The sequence below is a fragment of the Petaurus breviceps genome, unplaced genomic scaffold, assembly GCF_028583685.1.
Source record: "Petaurus breviceps papuanus isolate PSGF00001 unplaced genomic scaffold, PetGlider_PUasm1.0 90823, whole genome shotgun sequence".
Lineage (NCBI taxonomy): Eukaryota > Metazoa > Chordata > Mammalia > Diprotodontia > Petauridae > Petaurus > Petaurus breviceps.
The window spans coordinates 15,587,033-15,594,059 of record NW_027187352.1 but is presented as its reverse complement, the minus strand read 5'-3'; the positions used below and the strand labels follow the sequence as shown (position 1 = coordinate 15,594,059).

The window sequence follows — 7,027 nt, the reverse complement described above, 5'->3', positions numbered from 1 at the left end:
CACACACACACACACACACACACACACACACACACACACACACACACGGTGAAAGTAAGGCTGGACGTGGTCATTGCAGAGGTGGAATTCTTTATCTGAGACAATGTTATATAAGCACTTACAGCTGGGAGGCCTCCAGGTGAAAGATTACTAATGTGACCTAAAGGAAAGAGTGCTGGCTACATTTGGAGTCACAGGATATAGGTTTTTGTCATTTTTGTTTCTTTCTCCTTAAAAAAAGAGGTGAATTTTAAAAATCTTGGTTAAATGAGGATTTTGGTTAATTAGCATCCATCACCACAATAGTTTTTTGTGATGGGACTATTTTTTTGTTTGCTGATTTTTCCAGTCTATTGCTTTGGTTAATTTGGTTAATTCAATAAAGGTCTTTATTGAAACAGAAAGATTCATAGCCTGGTAGTAGGTACCACTAGCTTGGTGCTGCAGTGGGTACAAGACTGGACTTGGAACCAAGAAGACCTGAGTTCAAATCCTAAAAGATTTGATACTTCAGATACTTATTTAGCTGTGTGAACCCTGGGCAAATTTCTTAGGAATAGTATTGCCCTCATAAGGATGTCATTATGAGGATCAAATGAGATAACATGCAAAATGTTTTGCAAACTTTCAAGCACTAAATAAATACTGGCTATTCTTCTTCTTTGTCATACTGTGTGACCTGGAGTACATCACTTAACCTCTCTAGGTCCCAGTTTCCTTATTTGTAAAATTAGAAGGTCCCTTGTCCCCCTCCTCCTCCTCTTCCTCCATTATCTCCTCCTTTTTTTTCTCTCTTTTTGGGAGGCAGTCAGGGTTAAGTGACTTGCCCAGGGTTACACAGCTAGTAGGTATCTGAGGCCAGGTTTGAATTCACCAAGATGAGTCTTCTTGCCTCTAGACTTGTCTCTCTATCCATTGTGCCAACCAGCTGCGCCCTTTTAAGATCCCTTCTAACTCTCAGTCCTATGATGCCATGAATCTGAAGGAACCTCTAGGCTGAGCTTATGGCTATGCCAGGTTAGCTACCTGGAGATGGTGACAACAGTAATAATAGTAACCATTTATATAGAGCTTTTGAGTTTATAAAACAGCTGACATATAATAATAATAATCGCCAGCATTTATATAGTCATTAGTACATGCCAGGTACTGTGCTTTACATATAGCTCCTTTAATTCTCACAACAACCCTGGGAGGTGAGTGCTATTATTGTTCCCTTTTTACAGCTGAAGAGGTTACCCAGGGTCACATAACAAGGAAATATCTGCAGCTGGATTTGAACTCAGGTCTTCCTGACTGCAGGCTAGTGCTCTCTCCACTGTGCCTCATGATAGCCCTGTGAGATTAAAAATGTAAGTATTATGGCCATTTTATAGTTGTGGAAACTCAGCCTTAGAATAATCAGACAGTCCATTCAAGGTCTAATTTCTAATAAGTAACAGAGCCAGGATTCAAACACAAGGCCTTTGACTCTCAATCCAGCACTCATTTTGTTATCTAATGTTATCTCCACATGAGTGGGCAGTGCTACCACAGGTATGGGCAAGTAATTTGTAAGCCCCAGGGTAGGTCCATGAGTTACTTTTCCCTTGCATTGCCCAGTAGCTGGGCTAGTCCCAAGTTGTTAGCAGAGGTTGATGCTAAATAAATACGCCCCCATGGAAACTTAGAAACTGACCCTACAGCTGATCCCATTATCTTGAATATAAAGTTTTTGTGGTCACTTAATAACAGCTAACATTTATGTAGTGCTTACTATGCTGGGCACTGTGCTAAGTGTTTTAACAATTCTTAACTCATTTCATCCTCACAATAGCCTTGGGAGGTAGGTGCTATTATTAGCCTCATTTGGGGAAACTGAGGCAAGTGGCAGTGATTAAGTGACTTGCCCTGGGTCACATAGCTGGTAAGAATATCCCTAGTATGCCAGAGGTGGCAGTAAACTTAGTGGCATCCAGCTACCAAGAGGCTGGATTTGGATTCAGGTCTTCCTGGCTCCAGGTTCAGTGCTCTGTTTACTGTATCACCTCACTGCCTTGATTCTTAAATGCCTTGACTTTCCTTAAGGTAAATTTTTAAAAGTTTGATTTAATAAGGGGTTTGGTGAGTTAGATTTTGGTTAAATAAGGTCTTATTGGAACAAAAAAATAATCGATAGCCTGATAGTAGGTGTTTTGTGGACCAGCAGTACAATGGATAGAGCGCTGGCCTAGAATCAGAAAGGTTCCTCTTTCTGAGTTCAAATCCTGTCTCAGATACTTGCTAGTTGTGTGACTCTGGGCAAGTCACTTAACCCTGTTTGCTTCAGTTTCCTCATCTGTCAAAAGAGCTAGAGAAGGAAATGGCAGACAATTTGAAGGGCTTAGATCCTCTTCCAGGTATCTGGGAAAGTCTAGATAGATGCAAAGTAGTACTAGGTAAGAGGTGAGATAATATAAGGCTCATGGTCTGGAGGTGTAGGGTACAATGTCCAGATTTGGTTTTGAAGATGAACAAAGGGAATGAATTATCTGCAGATGATCTGAACTCGCTAGTGAATGGAATGTGCCACCTCATGAGGTAGTGAATTGGGCTCATTCACTGCAGGAATTTGAATGAAGGCTCTCTGTGTGAATTGTAGGAATTTTAAAATGAGAAGGCTTGATCAGTTCTTCCTACCTCAGTTCCTACATTTGGCTATATTCTGACTCCAAATGACTGATTATGTGGCAATTTAGCATCTGTTCTAGGGAAGGGAAAAAGAAAAAAAACCCCACACACAAAAATTAAGTTTCCAAATTAAATTTATTAAATGTTATTTTGTAGAGCAGCAGTTCTCAAAGTATGATCCGAGGACCCCTGAGGGTCCCCAGGGTGATCTCAGAGAGTCTACAAGGTCAAAACAGTTGTCATAAAAATTCTAAAATGTTGTTTGGCTGTTGAAATACTCTTTCCTTTTCCAAATACATATCTGTGTAAGGCCAGATTTTCTTTGTATACTTCAACCAAAACAACATATTGCAATAGATTGAATGTAGATGCAGATATGAGAATCCAGCTGTCTTCCATTAAGCTAGACATTAAAGAGATTTACAAAAATATATAAAAATAATGCCACTCTTTTCACTACATTTGTTTTGGGAAATAGTCATTTTTAATAAAATATGTTATTTATGTTGATATGTAAATGAGTTTATAGTTGTTTTTAAATGAATATTTAAAAATTTATACATTTTCATTTTTAGTATGGCAAATATTGATAAGACAGATATAACACATATAAACAAAATCTCTTTGAGGTCTTTAATAATTTCTAAGGAAGTTATATGGTCCTAAGACCAAAAAGTTTTCAAATAATTGCTATTGAACTGACTACTAGGAGGCCCGGAGATGGGAAGCTTCAGAGAAAGATTTCTGGGTAATGATTGGTAGGGAAGCAAGATGTTATCTGTCTCCCTTCTTCCAGTTCTGTACTTTGGGATTTCTTTCTATTTTTTTTTCAAAGGGCAATTGTGGTTAAGTGATTTGCCCAAGGTCACACAGCTAGCAAGTGTTAAATGTCTGAGGTCAGATTTGAACTCAGGTCCTTCTGACTCCAGGGCTGGTGCTCTATTCTCTTCGACACCTAGCTGCCCCTAGTGCTTTGGAATTTCTGAGCATCTGTACTGGTTGATAGGGGAAAAGAGAGACAGAGAGAATCTGAATTATCTCACGGCTGACTTGGGGCTTGTTTACAGATACAGGAACCTGCTCTTCAAGGCTTTGACTAGGCTTGTGAGATACTCTCCCTTGCACAGGTGGTCTTGAGCTCATACAAAGAATCAAGATGCCAAAGTTTGTCTGACCTGAATTTCTGATTTAACTCTTAAATCATCCATGCTATTCTCCACCCTCTGTAGTGATTAGGTAACCTAGCTGTCAAAAGTGGTTATCATTTCAGGTCTATTGTAGTAAGAAAAAAAAGATTGGTGTCATTTGTTTTTATGTTACCATCATTTCTTACCCTACCTAGAGAGCCATTCCCTGTGTTACAAGAACATTAAGAGAAGGTGAAAAAAAAGAGCGAAAAGAGAGGGTAGGGGGCGGCTAGGTGGCGAAGTGAGTAAAGCATTGGCCCTGGAGTCAGGAGGACCTGAGTTCGGTTCCAGCCACAGACACTTAACACCCACACAAAAAAACTAGCCGTGTAACCTTGGGCAAGTTACTTAACCCCAGTTGCCCTCTAAAAGGCAAAAAAAAAAAAAAAAAGAAAGAAAGAAAGAAAAGAGAGGGTAAAAAATTCAGGAAAACCAACCATCATCAATCCAACATTTTAAAATTTACCCTGGCCTCAGTTTCCTCATTTGTCAAGATGAAGGGATTAAATCAGACAATCTCTAATGTCTCTTACAGCTTTAACAATCTAAGATTCTGTGAACCTGGGTATAAGTCCTTACTTCTTCTTAAGCTGGGTGTCTCTGGTTGCATCACCTCAGCTATAATTTGCTTGACTTGGTAGATTTGTTGGAAGGACAAAGTGAGATATTATACATACCTAAGCAATGGAAGGTCAAACCATTTTCACTTTCTTTTACTTCTCAGATCCCCTAGAGGCCTGTTGCTTAATGTTATTGACAAGGGGTCTTGGGCAGAATAATCCATTTTAGCCGTTTATCACTGAAGTCTGTGAGCCATAGTATCTGCCAAGTTAGACTTTGTAATAGGTATGCATATGGAAACTGAGTAGAACACATGCACACATCATGGGGAATGTGCTCCTGGGGAAACATTTGCATTGCTGAAAGGGGTAGTTCCTGTGCTATTTCCCCTGTTTATTTCTTTTATCTCAGTGTTTAGAATCTTGTAAATTCTCCCAGAGCCCTCCTTGATTGATAGATATTTTGCCCTTGATCTATTAACATATCCTCTGATCAAGGCTCTGCGCTCACGCTAGAAACTATTTATCCCTGAGTAATTACCTCAGTATTTTGAACTACACTGGGATAAATTCCCCAGTAAATCTTGTGAAGAGCAGAGCTTGCTTTTTATTGTAAATTGTACCATCACTTACTTGGGTTTTGTACTGGAGAGTTCTAGCCCTTAAAAATGATGATTGTACATTATCAGCCTCTAAGGCTGGACTATCACTGTTTAGAAAACAATCCTAGGAGTAAAAGAATATTGATGACAACACTGGACAACACAATGGTTTATGAAAATCGCTCAGAAGAGTTTTGTAGTTGACTAGGGGCCTTTGAATGTAGTCATAAATTTGCCTGAATGGCTATAATAATAATATTACCAATAATAACAATGCTGATGAGAGCACACATTTTGAAACATTTTTACAGAGAAGTAGTTTTGTGTAGTACACGGGCTCTTAACTTTTTCTTTGTTATAGATCCCTTTAGTAATCTGGTGAAATCTATGGATTCTTTCCCAGAACATTTTTTTTTTACAGACAAGTCCAAACTACATTTAAAACTACATTTTAAGTTTAAAGTTACTAAATAAATCACAATGAAAAAGTAGAAAAGAACAGTGCAGCGTGCCTACAATCTAGGGAGGATCCTATCTCTGACATCTGACCTGTGTGAGCAGAAGTGAGTATTACCTATTCTGAAAGGCTATGGGTCAAAAACAAATTTGTATTTTTATACAGATGGAAACAAGTTTGTTTAGTGCTCACAACATTTTTAAATGCACAAAATAGGATACAAAGGATTAAAATAAATATTGAAATAAAATTAAGATAAATTTAAATAATAAATTGGCACCTAGCTGCCTTAACTGCTACTTTTAGATTTCTATAGCTCTGTCACCTTGGATAACTCATTTTCCTTCTCTGTATTTCACTTTCCTCATCTCAAAATAGAGGATTAGATTAGATGATCTCTAAGAGCCTTTCTGGCTCTGGCATCCAGTGCTTTGTACTGTAATTTTATATGTATTTTTCTATATTACATATCATATTTTTATATTTTATATGATACATTTCATTCTGGGCACTACAGTTTAAGGAGGGCATTGATAAGCTGGAGGGTATCCAGAGGAGGACAATTAAATGTATAAAAGGTCTTGACCCCATGTCATATTAGAATGAATTGAAAGGACTTATCCTAACTGTCTATTTAGTTCAGACATGATGAGACTCAGGGTGGAGGATGGGAAGCATGCCGGTCTGTTTAAATATTTGAAGAAGATCAGACTTGTTCTATTTGACTCCAGAGGGCAGAACCAGGAGTAATGGATACAAGTTGCCAAGAAGAAAATTTAGGGCTTAGGTCAGGAAAAACTTAAAACATTTGAGCTGTCTGAAAGGGTAATAGGCTTCCTGGGAAGGTCGTTGTGAAGATGGTCATCATAAAATGATGAGGTATATAGGGTTAGGGGTGCTCGAGACTCCAAAATAACAACATGCTGGGTCCTGCCGAATGAATTCAGTTCAAGTCTTCTCTCAGCCAAAGAAAAGCAAAGTTTATTAAAAGTTTGCCATATATTGGGTAGACTTTTAAGGAGCCTCTGTATCTATAAGGCTTCTATTGGAAAATTCTATGGCTCTCACACACATAGAGGCAAGATGGGGTCTTATATACAGAAAGTTGAGGGAGGAATCTAGGGGTGGTCTAGAGGAGGAGTTTGGGGAGGGTCTTCAGGAGGAGTCAGATGAGGTCAGACTCCAGTAATGAGCTTGGGGAGGGTCTTCAGGAGAAGTTAATTTACTCCAGTAAATGAGTGAAGTTGCTGGAGGCTACCTGGAGACAATGGTGGGCTAGGCCAGTTCCAGGGTATAACAGTTGAGGATCAAGGGTGGGAGCTACCGTGTTTCCCCGATAATAAGACACTGTCTTATTAATTTTTTGGACAGAAAAACACCAGAGGGCTTATTTTCAGGGGAGGGCTTATTTTAATGAACATTGACAGCAATTTTAATAAGCAGGTAAATGTGAACAAAAAAATGTACCTTTATTCAATAAGCAAATCACTGGGGAAGAACAGGATGATGCTCTCACTGCTGCAGCTCTGATTGGATGCAGCTTGGAGCGCGGCGTGTGTTTCACGGGGGGGG

At 39.0% G+C, this 7,027-nt stretch overlaps 1 protein-coding gene across 2 annotated transcripts in view; it reads left to right on the top strand.

The window, feature by feature from the left end:
- The window catches only part of RAB30 (RAB30, member RAS oncogene family), a 117,302-nt gene that overhangs the window by 23,027 nt on the left and 87,248 nt on the right, over positions 1–7,027 (top strand). Inside the window, exon 2 of one of the 2 annotated variants that reach the window (XM_069070958.1) lies at positions 1,227–1,352. The exons of the other annotated variant lie outside the window; for it this stretch is intronic. The gene's annotated coding sequence lies outside the window, so the exon portion shown is untranslated. The remainder of the gene's footprint in view (positions 1–1,226; positions 1,353–7,027) is intronic. 2 annotated transcript variants of the gene reach the window in all.